Source organism: Plecotus auritus (genome assembly GCF_963455305.1).
Source record: "Plecotus auritus genome assembly, chromosome: 3".
NCBI classification, from domain to species: domain Eukaryota; kingdom Metazoa; phylum Chordata; class Mammalia; order Chiroptera; family Vespertilionidae; genus Plecotus; species Plecotus auritus.
This window is the reverse complement of record NC_137772.1, coordinates 132,958,102-132,973,557: the sequence shown is the minus strand read 5'-3', so window position 1 is coordinate 132,973,557 and position 15,456 is coordinate 132,958,102.

Sequence of the window (15,456 nt, the reverse complement as noted above, 5' to 3'; positions counted from 1 at the left end):
CGTTCATGCAGGGCCTGTCCTGTGTGCTAGGAACTCAGCAGGGAACCAAAGTGCCAAAGCCTCGGCCTCACTGAGCTCCTGGTCCAGACTAGGCTGTGCAGAAGGAGTATAATGTGAGCCACGCATGTAATTTTCAGTTTTCTAGTAGCCACATCAGAAGAAGTAAATAGGCAAAGTTAACTTTAATATTCTGTTTAACTTAATATACCCCAAATATTATCATTTCAGCATAGTCTCCATCTACAAATTTATTAAGAAGATACTTTACATTTTTTAAATTAAAGTATAATTAACAAACAATATTACATTAATTCTAGGTGTACAGCATCATGATTCAATATTTGTATATGTACTGTGAAATGATCAAACTAAAAAGTCTAGTTAACATCTATTTCCATACATACTTAACAGAATTTTTTTTTCTTGTGGTGAGAACTTTTAAGATCCACTTTCTTAAGCATATATACAGTACAGTGTTATTGACTAGGAGTCACCATGCTATACATTACACCCCCAGGACTTACTTATTTTATAACCAGGAGTTTGTACCTTTTGACCTCCTGTGGCAACACCAATCTGTTGAGCTTGTTTTTGTGTTTGTTTGGATGCCACATATAAGTGAGATCATATGGTATTTGTCTTTCACTGTCTGACTTACTTCGCTGAGCACAATGTCCTCAGGACCCATCACTGTTGTGGTGCATTCCTTGTGTTGGAACTAGGTTGCTCTCCTAGCAGGTCTCAGTTTGGACTGGCCACATTGTGAGGGCTCAGAGCTTGTGTGGCTTGTGGCTGCTGTATTGGACAGTGCAGTTCTAGAGCTCAGGGGTGAGATTCTGCCATTCACTCCCGTGAGTACAGCTGGGGGAGCGACAGGCCCTGCTGAGGGAGAGTGCTGCCTCCCCGCCAATGGGCCTCTCCCAAGGTCCCCAGTCCACCCTGCCAGAGCACGCAGATTTCACGCAGAAGGAAGGAGAATGCCACACCACAGAGTCCTAGTCTCTGGGTTGAGATGAGAGAATGACGTTGAGCTGTCCTCTCTGTAATAATAACAATAACTACAACAACGTAGTATGTGTTGAGTGCTAGGTATGGGGGCCAGGCCCTGTGCTAAGTACTTCATTATCTTTACTGCACCTTTATAAGAGAGGTACTATTATTTTAAAGACTCCACCAAAAAACTATTAGAACTAAAAAATAAATTCAGTAAAGTAGTAGGATACAAAATAAATATTCAGAAACCAGTTGCATTTTTATACACCAACTAGTGGCCCAGTGCATGAAATTCATGCATGGGGAGGGGGTGTCCCTTAGCCCGGCCTGCACCCTCTCCAATCTGGGACCCCTCGGGGCAGTCAGACATCTCTCTCGCAATCTGGGACCGCTGGCTCCTAACTGCTCACCTGCCTGCCTGCCTGATAGCCCCTAACTACTCTGCCTGCTGGCCTGATTGCCCCCAACTGCCCCCCCTGCTGGCCTGCTCACCCCCAACTGCCCCCTGCCAGCCTGCTTGCCCCCAACTGCCCCCCCCCCCCGCTGGCCTGATCGCCCCCAGCTGCCCTCCTGCCAGCCTGCTTGCCCCCAACTGCCACCCCTGCTGGCCTGATCACCCCAAACTGCCCCCCCTGCTGGTCTGCTCACCCCTAACTGCCTCTGCCTCATCCTGCCACCATGGCTTTGTCCGGAAGGACATTTGGAAGGTCTCCTGGAAGGTCTCCCAGTCTAATTAGCATATTACCCTTTTATTAGTATAGATATGAATTATCAGAAAGGGAAACTAAGAAAACAATCCCATTTACAATTTATACCTTGGAATAAATTTAACGAAGGAGGTAAAAGACCTGTACTCAGAAAACTATAAGATGTGGAATAAAGAAACTGAAGATACAAATAAATGGAAGCATATACCAGGTTCATGGATAGGAAGATTAACATCATTAAAATGTCCATACTGCCCTAAGCAATCTATATATTGAATGCAATTCCTATCAAAATACCAATGGGATTGTCACAGAATTAGAACAATTAGATCCAAAATTTTATATGGAACACAAAAGACCTCAAATAGCCATGATAACATTGAGAAAAAAGAATGAAGATGGAAGTATCATACCATCTGATAGCAAATGATATTACAAGGCCATAATAATCAAAACAGTGTGATATTGGCATAAAAATAGATATATAAAACAAAATAGAGATCCCAGAAATTAACCCATGCCTATATGGTCAATTAATATTTGACAGAGGAGGCAAGAACATACAATGGGGTAAAGATATTCTATTCAATAAATGCTGTTGGGAATATTGAACAGATACATGCAAAAAAAAAAATGAAACCAGACCACCAACTTACACCATATACAAAAATAAACTCAAAATGGATTAAAAACTTAAATGTAATACTCAAAACCATAAACTTCTAGAAGAAAACATAGATTGTAAAATCTCTGACGTTTAACAATATTTTTCTCTGATATATCTTGTTGGGCAAGGGAAACAATAAACAAATGGGACTACATCAAACTAAAGACTTTTTGCACAGCAAGGGAAACAACAACAAAATGAAAAGACAACCTAATGAATGAGAGAACATATTCACCAATGATGCATCTGGTAAGAGCTTAATATACAAAATTTATAAAGAACTCATACAACTCAACAACCTCCCCAAAACACACACACACACACTCCAATTAAAAAGTTGTCAAAGGACCTGAATAGACACTTCCCTGAAGAGGACATGCAGATAGCCAATAGACATATGAAAAGTTCTCAATATTACTAATTACAGAGAAATGCAAATTAAAACCACAATGAGCTATCACCTCACACCTGTCAGAATGGCTACCATCAATAAATCAACAAATAAGTGCTGGTGAGGATGTGGAGAAAAAGGACCCTAGTACACTGCTGGTGGGAATATAGATTGTTGCAACCACTGTGGAAAACAGTATGGAGGGTCCTCAAAAATTTTAAAATGGAACTGCCTTATAACTCAGAGATTCCACCTTTGATACATACCTAAAGAAACCCAAAACACTAATTCAAAAGAATGTATGCATCCATATTGTTCATTGCAGCATTATTTACAACAGCGAAGATATGGAAGCAACCTAAGTTTCCATCAATAAACAAGTGGATAAAAAAAAGTGGTTGTGCATATATACATTGGTCATAAAAAAGAAAGAAATCTTACCATTTGTGACAGCATGGGTAGACCTAGAGGGTATTATGCTAAGTGAGATAAATCAGAGAAAAACAAATACCATCTGATTTCACATATATGTGGAATCTAAAGAACAAAATAAATGTATAAACTAAATAGAAATATATTCATAGACACAGAGAACAGACTGATGATTGACAGAGGGGAGGGATGTTGGAGGACTGGGTGAAAAGGTGAAGGGATTAAGACGTACAAATTGGTCACCAGAATGTAAAGTACAGCATAGGGAATATAGTCAATAACGTTGTAATAACTATGTATGGTGCCAGATGGGTACTGGAAATATCTGGGGGAACACTTTGTAAAGTATATGATTGTCTAACCACTATGCTGTACATCTGAAACTAATAAAAATAATATTGAATTAAACTGTAATTGAAAAAATAAAATTTAAAAAAAGAGAGGAGGAAAGTGGCTGAGAGAAATTAGCTAACTTGCTGTGGATTGCATGAGTCATAAATGACAGAACTAGGACTTGAACCTAGCACTGTCTAAACTCAAAACCTGTGTTCTTCAAACAGAAAGAACAGAAGGAGATCCAGGATGAGCACAAGTTTCCTGAGCCTATTCACAGCGCATACTGCCAAGTCAAAACGCTGTGGGGATGAAGGTGGCAGTGAGGGTGACTCAGTGTCACAGCGAGGGGTAGGTGTGAGATGTCTGGCGCCCTCAGGCCCAGGCCTCACCAGCTATAGTCCAGAATCCATAACTGCCAGCATGTTCTTATCTATATATATATAAAAGCCAAGTAACTGGAACGACAGAATGACCAGAACAACTGGAATGACTGGTTGCTATGATGCGCACTCCTGCAGCCAACCGGGCCAATTGCGGGGGTGGGGGGGGGGAGGGGGGGGAGGCAGTCGGCCAACCTCCCTTGTCCCCTCCCCTCCGCTGGCCCGGCCCCAATCGGCCCCCATCTGGGAGGGCTGGCTGGACCCCACTGGTGCACGAATTCATGCACTGGGCCTCTCATTACAAATAAGATATTAACTCATAGGCATAGGTGACAAATATCTTTGTTGATTCTAAAGCACCATATGAAAGTTTGTTGTCATTATTGTATGGTTATTACTATTCAGCCGGTGGTGTATCCAGGGAACTCACTGTAGCCCAGATCACTGCCTGTGATATCAAATGGCAACTGAGAACATAACCTGACTTGAAATTTCTGTTCTTAGTAGATCCCAACACCTGAAAGTCTTTATGCTTCACTTATGGATATTTTGCAGTAAAACCCAATGGGTACATGCACTCATTAGCCAGGTGTTTTCATCATTTGCTAGCTGCCTGGTGCTGAAATCAGACTTTACGTTCAGCCTTGGGTGACCAACAGCCCTCTTGGCTCTTCAGAGCTTAGTTAGAGGGACACTTAGAAACCCCAAAGCAGACGTAACAGGACCCCAGGCCACCTCTCTCAAGTCCCAGGACAGGTGAGAGGCCAGGAAGCCAGCTGCCCTGCGTCCAGGAGAGAAAGGGCCACAGGCTGTGCTGCAGGTTTCTTGGGCATCCTCGAGGCCTTGCTAAATGGGATTGCCTGGAAGAACATCCAAATCCCTTCACCATCTGAGGCCCACCTCCTCCACAGAAGCCTTTTCCAGCATGGCAGCCCCTCCAGTTCTCTCCCACCTCTAAGGTCCTATTGTCTTAAATGCTTGTGCCACCCACTCAGACACTGAAGCCCCGTCTTGTAGTGTTAGCTATGCACTTTCTTTTTTTTTTTCTTTTTTTTAATATATTTTATTAATTTTTTACAGAGAGGAAGGAAGAGGGATAGATAGTCAGAAACATCGATGAGAGAGAAACATCGATCAGCTGCCTCCTGCACACCTCCTACTGGGGATGTGCCCGCAACCAAGTTTCATGCCCTTGACCGGAATCGAACCTGGGACCCTTCAGTCCGCAGGCCGACGCTCTATCCACGGAGCCAAACCGGTTTTGGCAGCTATGCACTTTCTGTATGTCTGTGCCATTTCTTTCCTGGTGACAATCACATGTTGACCTGTGCCAACACTGATGATCGGGTTGGTCAACGTCACCTTGTTTCAGAGAGGGCTGAAGGGGGCTACTTCATCATTGCAAGTGCCACGATGTCCTCAGTGGACTTCTGTTTTGGCGTTGAGTGCTGCCTCTCTGTCCAGAGTATATGTCCTTTAAGCACTGGTAGCTTGTAATCTTGGTCTCAACGAGAATGTGTGCCTGACGTACCTTGGGGACTCAGTGACAATGTATTGCTCAGTATTGAGCAAAGAGCTAGTGTCCCATCCAGATCAGCTCCCTCTGATGCTAGCCATTTACGTAACACCCCTTACTTCTCTTCCACTGCAGTAACCATGATTTGTATCATACATTCATTAATTTGTGAAGACCTTTCCCCCACACTGGGAGACCTTTTTGGTTCTCCCTTGTGTCCCCAGCACTCAGTACAATGCCTAGAACCTGGCAGGACTAGGTGAAGACTTGGTCGATAACTACACATCTGAACAAATCAGCTTGGTCCCTGTAGGAGAGGGCAAAGGTGGAGAGAGGGGGAGTTAGCACCTGGCTGCTGGCGGTGTCTGAAGGGAGGTCAGCTTCAGAAGGCCACGTGGAATAATGGCAAACACACTGGCTGAGAAGTCGGGAACCTGGGGGCAGGCATTTTCCTGCACTAAGGTTTATTTTTTATGTAACCCTGAGATAATGTTGTGAGAGTTGAAGGAGATATTTTTGTGAAATTGCTTTTGTAAACCATAAAGTGGCATGGTACAATGTTATTCATCATCCTAAGATCTGGTCCCTGCTTACCCATCCAAATATATTCCTTATTAATTTGATTTATCTAGGCCAGTGTTCTCATTTTTTTAAATGTGTTTTTCCCTCATTGCAAAAGCAATACATTGTAATAATATAACTATTAGGAAATTCAGAAGAAACTAAAAATAAATCATTTCTTAAGATTACCACCTAGAAATAACACTATTAACATCTTATGTAGAGCCAAAATATATTTTTTCTAAATATGTATAACCTAAGTTTCCCAGGTGTTGGCAGCTGGAGACAGTCAGGGCAACATTGCTCTTCATTCTGCCTGGCTCTGGCTCTGCTGAAGGCTGCTGCCTGGGAAGCCACTGAAGGGTGGGGCTTCCACACCTTGGTTGCTTCCAGCAGCAATGCCCCTGGGGGGTAGGTACTGAGAGCTGACTTCTTCCAACACTTTTCATTATCTGAAAATACTTACTGGGTTTATGTATGTATTGGTCGTCTCTCTCCATTGGAATCTAAGCTCTACAGGTGCAAAGCTTGCTGGATTCGCATTATTGCTGCTTCTTTGGCACCTAGAAAAATGCCTGCACATAGCAAACATTCACTGAATGGTTGAATGAACACATGATAACTGTATTACTTCATATAGAATACCAGGCACTTATTTCAGATGAGTTGTGCATGTGAACCGTACAGAGACCAAGTTTGCTGGTAATACACATCTGATCTGCCAGATCTAGTTATTGTTGGAGATTTGGCCTCAGCAGGCCTACAACAGAGAATCCCAACCTCCTTTGCAGTTACTACAGCTGCCTGCAGTAGTTTCAGGCATGCCCTCAGACCATGTTACTTAGCACGTGGCCAAAGCATTCTGCAAAGTTTGTCCCCAGGTTCACAGTGCTAATTAAGTACCAACTGCCTCATCCTCTCCCTGTCTCAGAGCCTGTTCCAGCACCATTTAGGCTGGTGCCCTTATGGGACCCGTAGGTTTTTCTTACTTACTATACTACTGCATAGCTTTCTTAGGTAGGGCAGTGATTCTGGCCACAATTCTCTTTCTCCATCTTTAAGGGGAAGCTTCCACATGGTGCAGACAGCATTTATGGATCAGATGCAAAGAGCTGAAAGATCACTGCTAAGAACTGGGATTGCTAAAAGGGAGTGTCCAGTTAGCCCTGAGGCTACGCCCTGCTCAGGCACAAGAGTCTGCCCCTGATGGGCTGGACCCATCTCCAGACTCAGGTTGCTATGCAGACTTCCCACTGTACTCGTACTCCCTCCATCTATCCTCATCTCCAAAACCTGGAAAGGATGGGACAAGGCTTGTTTTCTTGAGGAGCATTGCAGCCCTAGTGAGAGGGACATTTCTCCCCATTGCCATAAACCCTTTCCTCTGTGGCACCCAGGGGGAAAGAGAGCACTTTCATTTCTGTGTGTTTCCTGGGCAGGATTCAAACACATGTCACAAATGTGCTCTCTAGACCTGAAGAGTTACCCTTGCTCTGAGGAGCCGGGACCTGCCAGGTGAGTGAGATATCAAAAGGTAGACAGGATACACCACAGCCCCTGGTCCTCAGGCCTGAAGTCTGTGAAGTCTATGTGGGTGTCTTTGCTAATGTTTTTAATATTTATGAGAATCATTAGCAGGCGCTTAGATTCCAGAAACTGAGTTAATCAGATAGTCATTATTCTTCCCAGTCTACTTGAAGACACAGTTTTCTCTCCCCACCCCACCCCAACTTTATCTATATATATAAAAAACCAGCGACCATAACGACCGGTCGCTATGATGCCCACTGTGGCCAGCTGGCCAACCTCGCAGTCCCTCCCCACTGCTGGCCTGCCCCTGATCAGACTCTCCCACTCCGATCAAGAGCTGCAAATGCCCCCTCCCTGCCCCCTGGGCAGCCCCATCCCCACTCAGCCCACCCCACCATGATAGGCCTGCAGCCCCACCCACTGCTGGCCCGCCCCTGATTGCTACCCCACCTCAATAGGAGGTGGGGCTGGGCGGCCAACCTCCTGCAGCCCCACCCCTGATAGTACCCCCCCACACACACCCCAATAGGGAGCAGGGTTGGCCAGCCAACCTCCTGCAGCCCCTCCCCCTGGCCACCCCACCCCTGATTGCATCCCCCACCCCATCAGGGGCAGGGCTGGCTGGCCAACCATCCATGGCCCCTCCCCTAGGCCGCTGGCCCCCAATCGACCCCCCAACCCCAATCAGGGGCAGGGCCCTCCAGCCAATCGGCCGTGGCCCCTTCCCCCAGCTGGCTCAGCCCTGATTGGGCCCCCACTGGGGCTGGGCCAGCTGGACCCCACCTGTGCACGAATTTGTGCACTGGGCCTCTAGTTGAAATATAATTGGCATATGTCATTGTGTAACTTTAAGGTACACATAATGATTTGATATTTGAATCTATTATAAAATGATCACCACAATAAGTCTAGCTAACATCCATCACCACACATAGTTACAATATTTTTTCCTGTTATAAGAACTTTTAGGATTTGCTCCCTTAGAAAATACAATATTGTTAGCTACAGTCACCATGCTCTATGTATGTTACATCCCCAGGGCATACTCACCTTGTAACTGGAAGTTTGTTCTTTTCTACCACCTTCACCCATTTCTCTCCTCGTTGGCATTGGAAGAAGATATGAGAAGTCGTAGGCATACAGGAGAGACTTTATTGCAGACCAAGTAGCCATTGATAACAAGGAGCCATCAGATAAAGCAGTTCTTCAAAGTAGCCCACAAAGCAGCTTCCCACCTGCTGGTCAGTAACACACATCTTTATACCAACTTGGACAAAAGAGGCTTCTTGCCAAATAGGGATATCAATATTTGGGTTATGGAGAGGTATGCCTGCGCAGTGTGAGCAGTAAAACTGCTGTGTCACTGCCTTCACACATATGTATGGCAAATTGTCCTTGAACATCTGGTGTACTCTGATTAGGTTCCCCCACCCCCACACCCCACCCCTGGGAACCACCAATCTGTATTTGGTACCTATGAGTTCGGTTTGTTTTTTATTTTGTTTTGAATTCCACATGTGATATCATATAATATTTGTCTTTCTTTGTCTGATTTATTTAATTTAGGGTAAAGCCCTTCCATCCAGGTTGTCACAAATAGCAGATTTCCTTCTCTTTCGTGGCTGAATAATATTCCATTGTGTATATGTGCCACCTCTTCTTTATCCATTTATCATTGATGGATACTTAGGCTGTTTTTATATCTTTGCTATTTTGAATAATGCGGCAATGATTCTGAATGCCACAGGGGAGCATGATCAGGTCTGCATTTCAGGAAGGTCCCCTGGGCAATGCTGTCATGGCCTTGTTTAGCTGTTTTTGTTTTTCTTTTAAAGCAGTTTGGTAATATGTATTAAGAACCTTCAACATATGCATATAAAGTACTCATTGGCTCAATAATATTACCTCTGGAAGTAATAAGACTGATTTCCTATTATGTAGTGCTTATTGTACCAGATATTTTTGATAAGCTATTTTTAAATCTTTGTAACAATTGTGCAAAGTGGGAATCATTCGTCATATTTTACAGATAAATAAACTGAGGTTTTAAAGAATCAGGCAAGCTTAGGATTGAATTCATCCTCTGCCACTAATTAGCTGTTTTCCTAGGTCAAATTATTTACCCTCTCTGAAGCTGTTTCCTGAGGTAGGACTGCTTTTTAGAAAATGCCAACCAGAATGAACTACAAGCTGCTTTTTTTGGAATCTCTGCTCATTTGGAGCATCTCTGCCAGAGCTGACCTCTATTTCCTTAGACATTTAAGATGAAGTAAATCAGCCAGAATCAAGCAGTGTGGAGGGCTGTGGACAGTGGCTTTGCTTTGGGGGGAAATTCTGAGTTGTTTCTCCTACAGTTTTCCTTGTGTGCATGCACACGGCTCTTCTCATATCCTCTACCTCCAGTATTTGTATCTTATGCCCGTGCAAGATTGTAAATTCATTGAGGAAAGGGCTGGTCTTAAACATATCTTTGTATCTCTCCCAGCATCTGCTGGTTCCATGCCTTCCACGTGCCCAGGGAAAGCTCAAAGGTTAGTTTTTTCAGAAGCAGTTGGGATATCATGATCCAAGGGAAAATAGGTGCTTTGAGAGAGAAGAGCTAAGAGTTGGGGGCCTGGGAGTAGACACAAAAGCCAGCAAGATATTAGGCTTGGAGACTTGGCAGTGAAGGCTTGAAACCGAGGGGATCTGGGAGGATGCATTTAATAGAAAACATGCAAAATGGCCTCATTAGTGCTAAGTCAAGAGAATTGTCTTAGGTTGGTTTCTCAGACGCAGATGCCGAGAGGAGGACCAATGTGCAAGTGATTTATTCAGGAAACATTCCGAGGAGGACCCAGTAAAGGAGCAGGAAGCAGGACAGGAGAGGGGAAGAAGCCAGAGTGATGTCAGGCAGGTTCCAGCCTTAGCTTGGACCCACAGATGTGTTCTAATGTACAAATCACAAGGCAGCATTTGTCCCTGCTGGAGGCCAGGGCACTGGGCTTTCACACGTATGCACCAGCCCTGGAGTCAGGGCTGAGAGGTGATGGGAAACTCAGGCACTTCTGGCTCCGTCCATGTGGACAGAGTGGCTCCAGCACCCAAGTGCCAGCCTTCTGAGAGTCAACTGGTGGAGGGAGTTAGAAAAGGCACATAGAAGCTGGCTGTGGGGTTTGGAGAGGTGTACATATATCCTGGGGGTGTGGCTGGGGCATCGAAAGGGTCACCTTGATAACTGTACCCCTGTCCAATGGTAACTCCATGATGTGTGGGTCCCCGCTCCCTCCTCTGCAAAGGGTGGATAGTGTTACGTGCTCATATTGCAGAATTTTAGCGAAACAAAACAAAATGAGAGTGCAGGCATAGACTCGTGCTGACAGCAAGGAGACATTATCCACAGGCAGGTGCTGTTATTGCATCCTTCCCTTCCGGGCCCAGAGGCTGCTCCTCGCTGGCAGCCTTGCAGGCATCAACAGGGACCGCCTTTGAAAAGAGCCTGTCATGTTGGAAAGAAAGCAGGCACTTTTTAAATGTTGATAAATTTTGCAGCGGTTTTTTTTAATATATACCAGCCACCTTGAACTACATCTAATTAAGCACCAGACACCATGCTGTGGCTGTGTTGGCTTTGATGTGCTCATCAGCATAGTGGAGAGCTAATCATAACAGGACTTAGCTCTTATAAAATGCCTTTTATCTTACGAGTGGTTTACAACCACTAATTATTAGAGGAATTAGGGTGAACAACAGCCTGCAACCACTATCTAGGGCCTTTGAGGTATCCTATAATAGAGCAAGAGAAGTGGGGAGGGGTGTTTATTAATATTTGTCCAGACCTGGAAGAGGTGTTTTATAGGAGACAGCTGTTCTCTTTCTCCCTAGAGGCTAGAACAAGGAAATTGAGCCTAATCTGAGGAAAAAGTAGGCAAGATATAGTAGTTCCATAAATGACAGCCGGCCACAGAGTGGTAAGGTCGCCTTCTCAAAGGCGCTTGCATACACTAGCCCCTTTGTATGGGCTGGCGGGCACATGGCTCCTGGTGGCCTGTGGTTGGTGACATTATACACCAAGTCCCATGCAGCCAGGGCAGTCAATGGGAGATTGATGGGCCTCTTGATTCTATCCCTTCATATAATATCTTTTGTTTTGTTGCTTTTTGTTTATTAGTTTGTTTGGTTAGAATTTGATCTGGGGTGTAGGGTTTGAGTTCTACAGTAATAAGAATAGTAACAATAGCTGACACTCCTAAGGTACCATCCCACCCTCATGTTACAGGTGAGGGAAGAGGCTCAGGGAGCTGAAGAAACCTGTTTGTGGCCACATGGCTGGTGCCCCAGGTGGTCTGGCATCTGGCCTTCGAATCTGTGTTCTTATCCCCACAGTAAGGGGGCTATCAGAGAAGGGGTGGGATTTGCCCAAAGCCCCCGGCCACCATGTGTCAAAGAAGCACACAGCAGTTTCATAGGGAGCAGGGAAGGTCTGGTTTCCAGACTGGCCTGGCTCCTGTGCTGACACTTGATTCTTGAGCAGTGGGTGTGTGTGTATGTGAGGGTGAGGGTGTGTGTGTGGGGGGTCCCCTGAAGAAGCAGCTTGGCCACTCTGCCCTCACTGAGAAGATCCTCACATCTGCTGCCTGGTCCCAGCAGAGGATCCACGCAGAGCCAGGGGGAGGGGCATGGGCATGAACAGCAGCCAGGCCACCTGTGGAACCCGGAGGTTTGGTTAAAGCACTTTCCCCCACATACTTAGATGGATTTAAAACAGTCCCTGTCCTGTAAGTCCAGGGTGGGGACACAGTCTAAAGTGGCATCAGCTGCCATGGCCTGTGCAGACAGTGTGGGGACACAGAAATTACCTCAGGACACCTGGGCAGAAACACAAGCGTCACAATTCCTTCCTGTGGAAATATGGACACCGTAGGAATATGCAGGTACGATAACTTAGGGCTTCCCCCCACCCCGGCCCAAAGAATGAATGTTAAATACTGCAATGTCTTTTTTCCCCACAACACCATTCTGACACCAAATGTGTGTCCTTTGACTCAATTCAATTTTAACACTAACACAGACTGCACAGATTAAGGGCTCAGTCACACAAGACTGTCCCCACTCGATGCCAGTCCCAGGTTGTCACTCATGTGTGTGACTGACCAACTATACATTCTGGACTTCCCACAACCCCCTCCTCAGGTTCAGCAATTCACTGGAACAACTCCCAGGACTTAGGAAAGCACTTTAGTTAGTGATATCAGCTTATTATAAAGGATGTAACTCAGGAACAGCCAGAGGGAAGAGATGTGTGGGGCAAGGTGTAGGGAGAGGGTGCAGAGCCTCCGTGCCCTCCCAGAGCACACCTCCAGGTACTTACCCACTGGAAGCTCCCCGAGCCGTGGGCTAGGGCTTTTACTAGTATGGAGGTTTCATCACACAGGCATGATTGATGAAATAACTGTCCCTCTCTTTTCTAGATGTGGGAGGGTGGGGGGACCTGAAAATCCTGATCCTGTAATCACATGATTGGTTCCTCTGGCAATCAGCCCCCATCCAGGGGGCTATCTAGGGCCTGCCTAGAGTAAGCTCATTAGCATATACTCAGGTATGGATGAAAGGGGCTCATTATAAACTACAAAAGATACTCCTTTCACTCAGGAAATTCCGAGGGTTTTAGGAGCTCTGTGCTAGGAACCAATATTTTTCATTATACCGCAAATATTCACCACTCTGAGCCTTCACTCTCAATGGTTTTAATAAGAAACCAACACACATTTATGGAGCAACTGTTGTATGTGAAGTACCAGGCTGGGAATTGGTGGGACATTTGTTCATTCAAATGAGCAAATATCAATTTCATTCTTATTAAGATTTATTAAGGAGCCTTCTGCCTTTGAGGAAAAAAGAAGAAATATCAGGTTGTCACCCATGTGTCTGACTGACCAGCCATACATTCTGGGCTTGTTTCCACCAGACCAAGCAGTATGTTCTAATGCCCGAAGCATGCAAACGAACTCAGAGACACAGATGACTGGGTGGTCAGGGATGGCTTCTCAGAGGAGGTGGGCTGAAAACTGGGCCCTGAAGGCACATGCATTACTGAGTGTTGGGGCAGACCTAGAGAGTATTTTTACAGGAGGGAGAAGGAATTGAAAAACTTCCCTTTGTTGAGTCCTAGAAAACATAGCCCTATTATGCACCTGGTCTTTTCCCTTACCTCTCAGTGGTGTTAAGTTTGAGTCCCAGCTCAACTTGCTCATGACCCAAGACATGTCACTTAACCTTTTGGAGAATGAGATTCTCATTCATAAAAGCAGAAAAAGGCAGCCAGTCCTGACATCTTCACAGGATCACTATGGAAATGAGGTCACAGAAATGAAAGTTCTTTTTAAACTACATAGTGTAATTAGTGTCATTATTGGTTTATAGTGTCTTTAATTATTTCATCACCTCCCCAAGAGTCATCTTACTATCAGAATTTTGAACTAAAAAGTTTAATATTGAAAATGCCTTAGAAATAATCACAAGAGCTAACATCTATCAACTCCTTGCTCGGTGCCAGGCATCATTTTAAGGTCTTTTACATGCTTTAAGTCGCTTAGTCCTCACATGAAGTAGATGCAGTCATCTGCATTTTACAGATGGAGAAACTGAGTCCTGGAGAGGTTAACTTGCTCAAGGCCATGCAGCTATGAGGTGGTGGAGGCAGGATTTGAACCTAGGGAAATTTGGCCCTTACCATCCTTCTGTGTTGGATTCCTCTTTTCCATAGAGAGGAGGAGGAGAGATGGCGTTTTCTCTCTGCTCTGGTCCCCAGACTTTCCCCACCTCACCCTCCACATTTTTCCTGTTGCCGGTGGAAATGAGGTTCTTGTGGTGTCGTGAGAAAAGCGTTTCAGGGACCACGCATGGAGAATGAGATGTAGTGGTAAGATTTATTGAAGCTGAAGAAAACACAACCTATTGTTTCCAGGATGAGTCAGTGTCTCCTCCATGGCCAGGTGGTTAAACTCCGTCTCACTGTGGAAGAAGTCCAGCCTACCTTCATCAAGACCAGAAGAAGGTCCAGGATCCAGAAATCCTGTGTCATCAGTTCAGTCGATGCCAAAGCTTAGTCCAGCTCAGTCCCCGTCCCCGTCCAGCTAGGTTAGTCCTTGTTTCCAGGTGTGCTCCGACGGGTGCTGCATTGCCGGACCCCGGCCAGCATGTGGAGCCCATATTTGGGCCTGAACATGCGAGTGCGCAAACACTCAAACAAACGAACGCGTGTTACCCAGAGAGACCTTTGTTAAGTTTTTATTGTATTACCTCGGGCTTTCAAACCGACTAATCTCTTTCCCAATCATTTGCAGGCCCTTTTCCCAGGCTAGACGCCTCTCACTTATGGTCCCCATCTTGGCTCCTACTGGGCATATGCCCAGCAGAGGAACTTTCCCTTTATTGTTTTATCTCTCCCTCAGTAATCCCAGCTAATGGCCAGTAACCAATCTTTCCTGCATGCTTCAGGTATTAGAGGATGGGCGGGGGCAGGGGGAGGACGTCTGGAATGTACAAAGCTGTATCTTTCAACCTAATTAAGCTCAGCCAGTATTGCTCCCTTGTTTATTAGGCTTAATGTCTGATTCCATTTGCTCCCTTCCTTTATTTACAACTAACTAGCTACCTAGGCAAACACTCCCTAGTGAAAAGCAGGATTGGGGTGCCATGTGGGTGGCCCAGAACCTCTTCTTACCCTACCTACCCCTGTGATGCTACCAGGGCCCCGCCCACATCAGGGGGCCTCACTATTTCCGTGTTTCTGGCAACTTCCAGCGGCCAGTGACTGTCTCTTTGCCTGGGGCTTTCCTGAACCCACTCCACACATGGCAAAGTGGAGTGCGGGGAATTAATGCCCCCAGCAGCAGCCCACACCCAGTGACTGATAAGGTTGATATATAAATACCCCAGCTTCTTTGCCCTGGGGTTGGATT